At 41.1% G+C, this 14,426-nt stretch overlaps 1 protein-coding gene across 1 annotated transcript in view; it reads left to right on the top strand.

Annotated features, from left to right (window-relative positions):
- KIF26B (kinesin family member 26B) overlaps positions 1–14,426 on the top strand; it is a 490,504-nt gene that overhangs the window by 401,544 nt on the left and 74,534 nt on the right. The gene's annotated exons all lie outside the window — the stretch shown is intronic.

The raw sequence follows: 14,426 nt of genomic DNA, 5'->3' as shown, positions 1-14,426 counted from the left end.
CTAACAAATCCTGGGCACTTATTAAATATTTAACATCAAATTCATTTTCTTCCTATTTATAAATTGTGAAAGTGAATGGCTTTTAAATAATAAGTTCAGGTTAAAAGACAAGGCAGATGCTGTTAATGGCCTCCAAAACCTAGTGAGGTACTTTCTAACGTATCTGTAGATGAGAACAAAGAAAAGGCAGGCATCCAGGCTGATGTGGGTGTTAGCCCCGAAGGACCTGGGGGCATCACCTGCCTGCTACAGTACCTGGCTTCCAGTGAGGAAGGGAATCCAGGCCAGAATGCACACAGCCTCCTAGCCCACGGCTTGCTTGACTCAGTGCCTTTATATCTGTTTAAAATATAATGAGGAGACTTGGAGTGTTGTTTAAAACGGAAATTTTGTTTACTTATATATAAGCAATAATCCCTGTGGACCTGGCAGCCAGAACTCCATTAAGGAAAAGTTTATTAATTAGTCCCCCTGCAGGGAAACAGAGCAGAGCAAGCTGCTGGTAACTGGCCATTAGAGGCCAATAAAGATGCTGGATTCAAAGAGGTCTCTGATGCAAGAAGTAAACACACCATGTGTATGTGGGCACCTGGAGCTTATACACATATATGCGCTTTATAAGCACACACGCACATACACATATGCACATATAAGTGGACAGACAAAAATGTTTACAACATGTCCAGGCAAGGTAGAAAAGAAAATTCTGTGTGGATGTATCACTGTTTTGCAGATAGCACTAGGTTAAGCTTAAAATATTCCCTGCTTTAAACATTTTTGGAGCATTAGTGGGGCTGATTCTTCACCTGTCGTGGAGCCTTCCCCTGCTTTGCAAAGCTATGTCTGTAAAGGCTTGAGATTCCCCTTGGGAATTGCAGCAATGGGGAAGGGACCCTAAAACCATGACAGTCAGGAGGTGCTCCTCATAAAGATGAGTGAATTAGCAGTCCAAAGCCAGATGCTACGAGTGATACTGCAGTGGAATACGTTCACAATACAGAATTTTCCAAGTCCTATTGATTAAGATGTGTTTTTTTTGTTTGTTTTTTGTTTTTTTTGCGGTACGCGGGCCTCTCACTGTTGTGGCCTCTCCCGTCGCGGAGCACAGGCTCCGGACGCGCAGGCTCAGCGGCCATGGCTCACGGGCCTAGCCTCTCCGCGGCATGTGGGATCCTCCCGGACCGGGGCACGAACCCGTGTCCCCTGCATCGGCAGGCGGACTCTCAACCACTGCGCCACCAGGGAAGCCCTTAAGATGGTTTTTAAAAGCCTCACTTTGATGAGTAATCTAAGCTTGCAAGCAACTATTGCCCAGGGCTAAGAATGACACTAGGTCTCTGATTTGTTCATTCACGTTATTGCCTCCAGGGGAAGTGTAGAGGCCAAGCGGGGACTGGGCTGGCTGTGTGTGTACCTGTGTACCAGCACCCGGGCATCCATCTGTGTGTGTGCACATGAACCACCGTGTGAGGACGTGGACATTCATCTCTGCCTGCACTCATCTGTTTACAAGTCTTAATCTTGGTTTTCTTTTGACCACCAAACCCCTCTTTCCTATATCTTGGAATGGCTTGAATCAGCTGATGCCCTATCCAGGGCTGTGCTGTCCATAGGACTCTAGAGATCCATTATTTGGGTGGTAGATGTAGGAAAAAGGATCTAGGAAGGAGCATTGCTTCTAAATGATGCAGAACCGGGCCTCTGCTGTCCCTAATTGCAAAGCCCTGTGCAGCGAGGCTGGCCATACATGGTGGGGCTACTTTAGGGCTCTCATGTTCCCCTTGGTCAACAGTGAAATGACAGTTTGATGTTTTTAGATTTTTTGTAATACAATTTTTAAAATATTTGGCCAGGAGACAATTTTCCAAACTGTGCAGTGTGGAATTCCCACAGTGGTCTCTCATGGCCTTCCCACCACCTGCATCAGAGCAGCAGTTCCCAACCTCCTCTTGAAGCCTGAGACCCCTGCTCTACCTCTTTCAGCAGATAGCCAGCTTCCTGTTTAAGGAGAAGAAAGTCAGTCTGGCTATGACCTCGGCTTCTGTCCTCTTAGCATCCAAACCTCCTTGTCCCTGTACCTCACTTTCCCCCACTCCTTTCCCATAGGTCTGCTTCCTCCCATCTCCTTGCCTTCCTTATCCTTTCCCCTTCTGCCTTTTCTGGGACCCCACCAATTGGGACCCCATCAATCGTCTTTTTGTGCTTTTATTTTCAGTCTCTCCTACCACTGAAGTCAGGGCTGTCTTATCTTGGAAGGAAGGGAAAGGAAGAAACAATAACGTCAACAATAAAAAAAACCTTGTCTGTACCCTACTACCCCCTTGAGCTGCCTCCCCATAAGTCTTTCAGATTCTCCCCTCTGTGGAATATCTTTCTTCTTTAAGTCCCATAGCAGTTTGGGGGATGTTAAACCACTGCCTTACTCACCTTATATCTCAGTCATTCTGGGCTTTCTAAGCCCCATCAGACTACAGGCTCCCTGAGGACAGGGTCCCCTGTCATCTGGCCCCCTGTCCTCCACACCTAGAGGTGTGCCTGCACATCAGACCTTACATGTCACACCACATGAAATGTGTGCTGTATATTAAACAGTGAGTGAATTTCTCGATTACGTAGTTGCAGCTGTTTCAGAAAGAGAGCGACCATTCAATTACTTTTTGGGTAAGCAGGTGGTGTGAGTTCACAGCCCTGTTATACAACACGGTCAGAAGGAGTTATCAGTTAACGAGAAAGTTAAGTTAAAAAGGGAAATCATATAAAAGGATACATTCATGTCTTAAAACACTTTCAGCTTAAAACATACAATTGTGTGTTTATTCATTGGTCTTCTGATACAGGGCCATGGCTTTCTCTTTGAGATGAGTTTTCAGCTTTAGATTCTGACTTTTATAAACCACATTCATATTAATAATAGTCTGGTTTTTGCTTTCAATTTCTTCTGAGCGATGGAAGAACTTAAGAGACACTTGTGCAGCTAACTGGGTATAGACTTTCCCTAGATTCTTAAAATTTTTTCTACTCTGTAATTTCTCATTCACACCTGATTCAGCATCTTTTTTCAAAAATTAACTCATTTTAATCACATCTTTCCAAAGCATTGATTTCAGGGTTTTTTTTTAGAAATATTAGCTCTCTTTACATAATCATATTTTATTGGTTTACATAATATTTGATTATATTTTTATTTATAATATCAAGTATAAGTGGCATAATTAGGTTTAGGAGGAAACCCAGCTGACCTGTTGATAAGTGTACAGCTCATGTTTTTGGTGCAAAAGTGCATAGACAAACTGGGAACAGCCAGCACACCTCACAAGCATACAATGTGCTGTGGGCATCAGGCAGCGTGCCTGACACAGCTGACGGAAGGCCTTGGTTAACCTGGCCAAGTGGCAGGACCATGGTTTCCAAACTTTGCTGCACAAGAGAATCACCTGGGGAGATTTTCAGCTAATCCCAGTGCCTGTGTCGTACTCCAGACCAATTACATTAGAAAGCCTGGGAGTGGGAGCCAGGCATCCATATTTTCTAAAGATTCCACGGTGATTCTGATATGCAGCAAAGTTTGGGAACCACTAAGTTATAGGAAAGTGAGTTAAAAGAGTTTCTACATGCTTTATAGTTAGCTCTGGATTTTTGTCTTAGATTCAGCATCTATTTTCTATGAGATCTTAAGTGATTTATTTAGCATCTGTGAACCTCAGTTTCCTCATCTGTGTAAAATAGTGCCAATTCTTGCACTACAGGATCATTGTAGGAATTAAGTGATTTTAGGAGAATTTAGCATTTCCTGGCACCATGAACATGAGCTGGGAGAGTCACTCAGGAGTGAATTAGTATATTGTTTCCTGTGGGAGAGTAAGGCATGTGGGTAATTTCATTTGGTCAAAGTCCAGACTTGAAATACACATATTCAAATATAAATAGTCTCAAGGCAGACTGGGTTATGTTCTAAACCTTGAAGCTGTGACCTCAGAAATCTGAAAAGTCCATGAGGAACCTGCTTCTTACCTGCCATTAATTATCACCTATTTTGTTCATTGATTCTAGAACTTCTTTCTCTCCAGCCACCTGCAGTAATGGAAATTCATGGTCACAGCAGGTGGCCTGTGCTCGCTCACTTTGTACCATTTCAGATTTAGCACCATGTGTGAAGTTCAGAATTCTGTGACTACTGAAACTCCAGTGGAAATAGAGCAAAGTTGATTTTCCATTGTTAAAAATGTGACTCTCATTGTGAGTCATGCAGGTATAATTATAGGTATTTTAAAATATTATTCTTCAGCACAGTCTAAACTGTGCCTTTTGTTCTCTGTGTTCTGTTTTACTACATGCACATTATGCATTTTATTCCATTACATCAAATGGACTACTGAAAGTCCAAATTGGTCCCTGGCTTTGCCCTTTAATCTGCGGAGCGAATGAAATATCTGAGCCTCTCCTGTCTATATAATTAGGTTGCAAAACAGATGACATTTTGCTTTAAAAATAACTATTTCCCTTGCACACTGCCGTGGACTGATCTTGCATGATACAAAACGGGATAAAAGAGAAGTAACATATTATGTCTTTCCTTTTAAGGATTTTTTTAAAAATTAATTTTACTTATTTTTTTAACATCTTTATTGGAGTATAATGCTTTACAATGGTGTGTTAGTTTCTGCTTTATAACAAAGTGAATCAGCTATACGTATACATATATCCCCATATCCCCTCCCTCTGCGTCTCCCTCCCACCCTCCCTATACCACCTCTATAGGTGGTCACAAAGCACCGAGCTGATCTCCCTGTGCTATGCAGCTGCTCCCACTAGCTATCTGTTTTACATTTGGTAGTGTATATATGTCCATGCCACTCTCTCACTTTGTCCCAGCTTACCCTTCCCCTTCCTCATGTCCTCAAGTCCATTCTTGAGGATTCAGATGTAGATCTGCGTCTTTATTCCTGTCCTGCCCCTAGGTTCTTCATAAACTTTTTTTTTTTAGACTCCATATATATGTGTTAGCATATGGTATTTGTTTTTCTCTTTCTGACTTACTTCACTCTGTATGATAGACTCTAGGTCCATCCACCTCACTAAAAATAACTCAATTTCGTTTCTTTTATCGCTGAGTAATATTCCATTGTATATACGGGCCACATCTTCTATATCTGTTCATCTGTCGATGGACACTTAGGTTGCTTCCATGTCCTGGCTACTGTATATAGAGCTGCAATGAACATGACTCTTTTTGAATTATGGTTTTCTCTAGGTATATGCCCAGTAGTGGGATTGCTGGGTTGTATGGTAGTTCTATTTTTAGATTTTTTTTTTTTTTTTTTGCGGTACGCGGGCCTCTCACTGTTGTTGCCTCTCCCGTTGCGGAGCACAGGCTCCGGACGCGCAGGCTCAGCGGCCATGGCTCACGGGCCCAGCCGCTCCGCGGCATGTGGGACCTTCCCGGACCGGGACACGAACCCGTGTCCCCTGCATCGGCAGGCGGACTCTCAACCACTGCGCCACCAGGGAAGCCCTATTTTTAGTTTTTTAAGGAACCTCCATACTTTTCTCCATAGTGGCTGTATCAATTTACATTCCCACCAACAGTGCAAGGGGGTTCCCTTTTCTCCGCACCCTCTCCAGCATTTATTGTTTGTAGATTTTTTGATGATGGCCATTCTGACTGGTGTGAGGTGATACCTCATTGTAGTTCTGATCTGCATTTCTCTAATGATTAGTGATGTTGAGCATCCTTTCATGTGTTTGTTGGCAATCTGTATATCTTCTTTGGAACAATGTCTGTTTAGGTCTTCTGCCCATTTTTGGATTGGGTTGTTTGTTTTTTTGATATTGAGCTGCATGAGCTGCTTGTAAATTTTGGAGATTAATCCTTTCTCAGTTGCTTCATTTGCAAATATTTTCTCCCATTCGGAGGGTTGTCTTTTCATCTTGTGTATGTTTTCTTTTCCTTGCTATATTTTCCTTTAATTTTTCTTAAATTTTATTTATTTTTTATAGAGCAGGTTCTTATTAGTTATCTATTTTATACATATTAGTGTATATATGTCAATCCCAATCTCCCAATTCATCCCACCACCATCACCCCTCCACACCCACTTTCCACCCTTGGTGTCCATATGTGTGTTCTCTACATCTGTGTCTCTATTTCTGCCTTTCAAACTGGTACCTGTACCATTTTTCTGGATTCGACATATATGCATTAATATATGATATTTGTTTTTCTCTTTCTGCTCTTTATTTATTTTTGTTTTTATTTCCATTTCTCTAGGAGGTGGGTCAAAAAGGATCTTGCTGTGATTTATGTCATAGAGCGTTCTGCCTATGTTTTCCTCTAAGAGTTTGATAGTGTCTGGCCTTACATTTAGGTCTTTAATCCATTTTGAGTTTATTTTTGTGTATGGTGTTAGGGAGTGTTCTAATTTCATTCTTTTAAATATAGCTGTCCAGTTTTCCCAGCACCACTTATTGAAGAGGCTGTCTTTTCTCCACTGTATATTCTTGCCTCCTTTATCAAAGATAAGGTGACCATATGTGCGTGGATTTATCTCTAGGCTTTCTATCCTGTTCCACTGATTTATATTTCTGTTTTTGTGCCAGTACCATACTGTCTTGATTACTGTAGCTTTGTAGGATAGTCTGAAGCCCAGGAGCCTGATTACTCCAGCTCCGTTTTCCTTTCTCAAGATTGCTTTGGCTATTCGGGTCTTTTGTGTTTCTATACAAATTTTGAAATTTTTTGTTCTAGGTCTATGAAAAATGCCATTGGTAGTTTGATAGGGATTGCATTGAACCTTTAGATTGCTTTGGGTAGTATAGTCATTTTCACAATGTTGATTCCTCCAATCCAAAAACATGGTATATCTCTCCATCTGTTTGTATCATCTTTAATTTCTTTCATCAGTGTCTTATAGCTTTCTGCACACAGGTCTTTCATCTCCTTAGGTAGGTTTATTCCTAGGTATTTTATTCTTTTTGTTGCAATGGTAAATGGGAGTGTTTTCTTAATTTCACTTTCAGATTTTTCATCATTAGTGTATAGGAATGCAAGAGATTTCTGTCCATTAATTTTGTATCTTGCTACTTTACCAAATTCATTGATTAGCTCTAGTAGTTTTCTGGTAGCATCTTTAGGATTCTCTATGTATACTATCATATCATCTGCAAAAAGTGACGGCTTTACATCCTCTTTTCCAATTTGGATTCCTTTTATTTCTTTTTCTTCTCTGCTGTGGCTAAATCTTCCAAAGCTATGTTCAATAATAGTGGTGAGTGTGGACAACCTTGTCTTCTTCCTGATCTTAGAGGAAATGGTTTCAGTTTTTCACCATTGAGAATGATGTTGGCTGAGCGTTTGTCGTATATGGCCTTTATTATGTTGAGGTAAGTTCCCTCTGTGCCTACTTTCTGGAAGGTTTTTGTCATAAATCGGTGTTGAATTTTTTCAAAAGCTTTCTCTTCATCTACTGAGATGATCATATGGTTTTTCTCCTTCAATTTGTTAATGTGGTGTATCACATTGATTGATTTGCGTATATTGAAGAATCCTTATATTCCTGGGATAAACCCCACTTGATCATGGTGTATGATCCTTTTAATGTGCTGTTGGATTCTGTTGACTAGTATTTTGTTGAGGATTGTTGCATCTTTGTCCATCAGTGATATTGGCCTGTAGTTTTCTTTCTTTGTGACATCCTTGTCTGGTTTTGGTATCAGGGTGATGGTGGCCTCGTAGAATGAGTTTGGGAGTGTTCCTGCCTCTGCTATATTTTGGAAAAGTTTGAGAAGGATAGGTGTTAGCTCTTCTCTATATGTTTGATAGAATTCGCCTGTGAAGTCTTCTGGTCCTGGGCTTTTGTTTGTTGGAAGATTTTTAATCACAGTTTCAATTTCAGTGCTTGTGATTGGTCTGTTTATATTTTCTATTTCTTCCTGGCACAGTCTCGGAAGGTTGTGCTTTTCTAAGAATTTGCATATAGTTGCTTACAGTAATCTCTCGTGATCCTTTCTATTTCCTCAGTGTCAGTTGTTACTCCTCCTTTTACATTTCCAATTCTATCGATTTGAGTCTTCTCCCTTTTTTGTGTGATGAGTCTGGGTAATGGTTTATCAATTTTGTTTATCTTCTCAAAGAACCAGCTTTTAGTTTTATTGATGTTTGCTGTCGTTTCCTTCATTTCTTTTTCATTTATTTCTGATCTGATCTTTATGATTTCTTTCCTTCTACTAACTTTGGGGTTTCTTTGTTCTTCTTTCTGTGATTGCTTTAGGTGTAAGGTTAGGTTGTTTACTTGAGATGTTTCTTGTTTCTTGAGGTAGGATTATATTGCTATAAACGTCCCTCTTAGAACTGCTTTTGCTGCATCCTGTAGCTTTTGAGTCGTCGTGTTTTCATTGTCATTTGTTTCTAGGTATATTTTTATTTCTTCAGTGAGCTCTGGTTATTTAGCAGTGTATTGTTTAGCCTCCATGTGTTTGTATTTTTTACAGATTTTTTTCTTGTAATTGATATCTAATCTCATAGCATGGTGGTCGGAAAAGATACTTGATACAATTTCAATTTTCTTAAATTTACTAAGGCTTGATTTGTGACCCAAGATATGATCTATCTTGGAGAATGTTCCGTGAGCACTTGAGAAGAAAGTGTATTCTGTTGTTTTTGGATGGAATGTCCTATAAATATCAATTAAGTCCATCTTGTTTAATGTATCATTTAAAGCTTGTGGTTCCTTATTTATTTTCATGTTTGATGATCTGTCCATTGGTGAAAGTGGGGTGTTAAAGTCCCCTACTCTTACTGTGTTACTGTTGATTTCCCCTCTTATGGCTGTTAGCATTCGCCTTATGTATTGAGGTGCTCCTATGTTGGGTGCATAAATATTTACAATTGTTTTATCTTCTTCTTGGGTTGATCCCTTGATCATTATGTAGTGTCCTTTTTGTCTCTTGTAATAGTCTTTATTTTAAAGTCTATTTTGTCTGATATAAGAACTGCTACTCCAGCTTTCTTTTGATTTCCATTTGCATGAAATATCTTTTTCCATCCCATCCCTTTCAGTCTGTATGTGTCCCTAGGTCTAAAGTGGGTCTCTTGTGGACAGCATATATACAAGTCTTGTTTCTGTATCCATTCAGCCAGTCTATGTCTTTTGGTGGGGGCATTTAATCCATTTACATTTAAGAAACAGCATATATACGGGTCTTGTTTCTGTATCCATTCAGCCAGTCTATGTCTTTTGGTGGGAGCATTTAATCCATTTATATTTAAGGTAGTTATCAATATGTATGTTCCTATTACCATTTTCATAATTGTTTCGGGTTTGTTATTGTAGGTCTTTTCCTTCTCTTGTGTCTCCTGCCTGGAGAAGTTCCTTTAGCATTTGTTGTAAAGCTGGTTTGGTGGTGCTAAATTCTCTTAGCTTTTGCTTGTCTGTAAAGGTTTTAATTTCTCTGTCAAATCATAATTAGATCCTTGCTGGGTAGAGTAATCTTGGTTGTAGGCTTTTCCCTTTCATCACTTTAAATATGTCCTGCCACTCCCTTCTGGCTTGCAGAGTTTCTACTGAAAGATCAGCTGTTAACCTTATGGGGAGTCCCTTGTATGTTATTTGTTGTATTTCCCTTGCTGCTTTTAATATTTTTTCTTTGTGTTTAATTTTTGACAGTTTGATTAATATCTGTCTTGGCGTGTTTCTCCTTGGATTTATCCTTTATGGGACTCTCTGCACTTTCTGGACTTGATTAACTATTTCCTTTCCCATATTAGGGAAGTTTCAACCATAATCTCTTCAAATATTTTCTCAGTGCCTTTCTTTTTCTCTTCTTCTTCTAGGACCCCTATAATTTGAATGTTGGTCCATTTAATGTTGTCCCAGAGGTCTCTGAGAGTGTCCTCAGTTCTTTTCATTCTTTTTTCTTTATTCTGCTCTGCATTAGTTATTTCCACTATTTTATCTTCCAGGTCACTTATTCATTCTTCTGCCTCAGTTATTCTGCTATTGACTCCTTCTAGAGAATTTTTCATTCCATTTTTTGTGTTGTTCATCATTGTTTGTTTGCTCTTCAGTTCTTCTAGGTCCTTGTTAAACGTTTCTTGTATTTTCTCCATTCTATTTCCAAGATTTTGGATCATCTTTACTATCATTACTCTGAATTCTTTTTCAGGTAGACTGCCTATTTCCTCTTCATTGGTTTGGTCTGGTGGGTTTTCACCTTGCTCTTTCATCTGCTGTGTGTTTCTCTGTCTTCTCATTTTGCTTAACTTACTGTGTTTGGGGTCTCCTTTTCGCAGGCTGCAGGTTCGTTGTTCCCGTTGTTTTTGGTGTCTGTCCCCAGTGGCTAAGCTTTGTTCAGTGGGGTGTGTAGGCTTCCTGGTGGAGGGGACTAGTGCCTGTGTTCTGGTGGATGAGACTGGATCTTGTCTTTCTGGTGGTCAGGACTGCATCCGGTTGTGTGTTTGGGGTGTCTGTGAACTTATTATGATTTTAGGCAGCCTCTCTGCTAACAGGTGGGGTTGTGTTCCTGTCTTGCTAGTTGTTTGGCATAGGGTGTCCAGCACTGTAGCTTGCTGGTCGTTGAGTGGAGCTGGGTCTTAGTGTTTAGATGGAGATCTCTGGGAGAGCTCCTGCCGTTTGATATTTCATGGATCTGGGAGGTCTCTGGTGGACCAATGTCCTCAATTCAGCTGTCCTACCTCAGAGGCACAGGCCTGACACCCGGCCAGAGCACCAAGACCCTGTCAGCCACATGGCTCAGAAGAAAAGATAGAAAAAAAGAAAGAAAGAAAAATAAAATAAAGTTATTGAAATAAAAAATTTTTTAAGTTTAAAAATTAAAAATTTTTAATTAAAAATTAAAAAGTAATAAAAAAAAAGAAAACTGAAGAAAGAAAGAAGAGAGCAACCAAACCAAAAAACAAATCTACCAATGATAACAAGTGCTAAAAATTATACAAAAAGAACCCAAAAAAACTGGCCAGACAGAACCCTGGGACAAATGGTAAAAGCAAAGCTATACAGGTAAAATCACGCAAAGAACCATACACATACACACTTACAAAAAGAGAAAAAGGAAAAATATATATATATATATCTATATATAAAAAAAAGGAAGAGAGCAGCCAAATCAATAAACAAATCTACCAATGATAATAAACTCGAAATACTAAACTAAGGTAAATATAAAACCAGAAACAAATTAGATGCAGACAGCAAACCCCAAGTCTACTGTTGCTCCCAATGTCCACCACCTCAATTTTGGGATGATTCAGTTGTCTATTCAATTATTCCACAGATGCAGGGTACATCAAGTTGACTGTGGAGATTTAATCTGCTGTTCCTGAGGCTGCTGGGAGATGTTTCCCTTTCTCTTTTTGTTCACACAGCTCCTTGGGTTCAGCTTTGGATTTGGCCCCGCCTCTGCGTGTATGTAGCCTGAGTGTATCTGTTCCCCACCCAGACAGGACGGGGTTAGAGGAGCAGCTGATTCGGGGGCTCTGGCTCCCTCAGTCCGGGGAGAGGGAGGTGTACGGAATGCGGGGCAGCCTGCAGCGGCAGAGGCCAGCATGACGTTGCAACAGCCTGAGGTGCTCTGTGTGTTCTCCCAGGGAAGTTTTCCCTGGATCACGGGACCCTGGCAGTGGCGGGCTGCACAGCCTCCCGGGAGGGGAGGTGTGGATAGTGACCTGTGCTTGCACACAGGCTTCTTGGTGGCTGCAGCAGTAGCAGCCTTAGCATTTCACGCCTGTCTCTGGTATCTGCGCTGATAGCCGCGGCTCACGCCCGTCTCTGGAGCTCATTTAGGTGGTACTCTGAATCCCCTCTCCTTGTGCACCCCGAAACAATGGTCTCTTGCCTCATAGGAGGTTCCAGACCTTTTCCCGGACTCCCTCCCGGCTAGCTGTGGTGCACTAGCCCCCTTCAGGCTGTGTTCACGCAGCCAGCCCAGTCCTCTCCCTGCGATCTGACCTGCAAAGCCGGACCCTCAGCTCCCAGCCCCCACCTGCCCCAGCAGGTGAGCAGACAAGCCTCTGGGGCTGGTGAGTGCTGGTCGGCACTGATCCTCTGTGCGGGAATTGCTCCACTTTGCCCTCTGCACCCCTGTTGCTGCACTCTCCTCCATGGCTCCAAAGCTTCCCCCCTGCCATCTCCGCCTGTGAAGGGGCTTCCTAGTGTGTGGAAACTTTTCCTCCTTCACAGCTCCCTACCAGAGGTGCCGGTCCCATCCCTATTCTTTTGTCTCTGTTTTTTCTTTTTTCTTTTGCCCTACCCAGGTACATGGGGAGTTTCTTCTCTTTTGGGAGGTCTGAGGTCTTCTGCCAGCATTCAGTAGGTGTTCTGTAGGACTTGTTCCACATGTAGATGTATTTCTGGTGTATTTGTGGGGAGGAAGGTGATCTCCACGTCTTACTCTTCCACCATCTTGATGTTCTCTCACCCTTTTAAGGATTTTTATTGAGGAATAGTTGGAGGTAAACAAAATATAACATCCTTAATGTGGAAAGTTCTTTGCCACAGGTGTACCAGAGTCACTGGAGGGCCTGCAATGAAATGTTGTGCTTTCTGTAAACCTTCATCACTGTTTTTCTCAATACTAGATGTGGAAGTTGAGGGTGGGATGGGCAGAGACAAGGTTGGGCTCAGGACAGTGTTTCCCAGACATTTTCCTTGCTCTCCTGCATCAGCACTGTCCTGTGGACTCTGCCTGCAGATGTGTGAGCTTCCAGACACTGGCCGCATGCTCCTTACACACCCAGCAGAACCCAGACACACCCTCATCCCACGCCCTGCATCAGCCTTCTCAGCCAACCCCTTTTCCACCTTGTCCCAGGTGACCTGGCTTCTCCAACAGCTTTGGGAAGTCACCATTTCTACCTTTGTTGTTTTCCTTCCATGCAGAGTAGAAAGCAGAGGGAATAGTGGCTGTCCTAGAGCAATAGGAGGTGGGCCAGTTCTGATGGTGTGGGCTGGGTCACCCTGGAAATGTAGGAATACAGAGGCCTGAGAAGTAGGAGTCTGCTGCTGCTTGGGGAGTGGGGGCAGGAAAGGGAGATGATCCAGGAGCTCGGGTGATGTGCTGAGGGCCACACTCCCCTGGGCCGGTGGGGCCTGGGACATAAAGGCAGCTCGTAGCTCCTGCTGTCCCCAGAACTGGCTGAGGCCACATGGTGTAGGATGAGGAGTACATGTCTTAAAGGTTTGAATCCTAGCTCTACCAGTGACAGCATGATCTTGGGCATGTTTCCTTTTTTTTAAATAGCTTTAATGAGATATACTGTAGATACAATAATCCACACATACTTAACGTATATAATTTGATAAGTTTTGTCATATGTATATACCCATGCAATCAAGATGTTGAACATATTCATCACCCCCAAAAGTTTCTTTGGGACCTTTTGAAATCACTCCCTCTAGCTCCTTTTCCTTCCCGCTCCCCATACCCAGGTAACCACCACTGAACTCGGCTTCGGTTCCTATACATTAGTTTGCATTTCCTAGAATTTTATATAAATGGAATTCTATCACACAGTCTGTACTATTTTGAGTAGCTTCTTTCACTTAGCATAATTATTTTGAGATTTACTTTGTTGGATGTATCAATAGTTCATTTATTTATATTTCTAAGTAGTAATCCATTGTCTGGATGACCACAGTTTGCCTGTCTACTCATGTGCTGATGGACGTTTGTTTTATTTCCAATTTGGGTATTACAAATAAAAGTACCATACCCATTCATGTACAAATCTTTATATGGACATATATTTCCTTTTCTTTGGGGTGAATACCTAGACAAACTGGAATAGTTGGACCATACATTAATTTATAACTGTTTAAGAAACTGCCAACCTGTTCCCCAAGATGACCACACCATTTTATATTCCCACTAGCAGTACGTGAGCATTCCAGTTCCTTCACATCCTCACCAACACTTAGTATGGTCAGTCTTTTCAATTTTAGCCTTTTATATAATAGATATGAAGTTGTATCTCACTGTGGTTTTAATTTGCATTTCATTAATGACCAGTGATGTTTAGCATCTTTTCATGTCCTCATTTGACATCCATACATCTTTGGTGAGGTGTCTTTTGCCCTTTTTAAAATTGTTTTTTGTCTTACAGTTAAGTTTTGAGAGTTCTTTATATACTCTGGTTATAAGTCCTTTATCAGACATATGATTTGCAAATACTTTCTCCCAGTCTGTGGCTTATCTTTTTACTCTCTTAACAGTGTATTTTGAAAACTATGAATATTTAAGGTTAATGAAGTTCAATTTATCTCTGTGTCTTTTATGAATCATGTTTTTAGTATCATATCTAAGAAATGTGTGCCTAACCCAAGATCAAAAATGTGTCATATTATGCTTTCTTCTTGAAGTTTTATAATTTTATATTTTACATTTAGGTCTTTGATCCATTTTTAGTTAGTTTG

Source organism: Monodon monoceros, unplaced genomic scaffold, assembly GCF_005190385.1.
Source record: "Monodon monoceros isolate NGI ecotype Baffin Bay Population unplaced genomic scaffold, NGI_Narwhal_1 Super_Scaffold_18, whole genome shotgun sequence".
NCBI classification, from domain to species: domain Eukaryota; kingdom Metazoa; phylum Chordata; class Mammalia; order Artiodactyla; family Monodontidae; genus Monodon; species Monodon monoceros.
The sequence above is the reverse complement of the archived record's forward strand: the minus strand, read 5'-3'. Positions and strand labels throughout refer to the sequence as shown.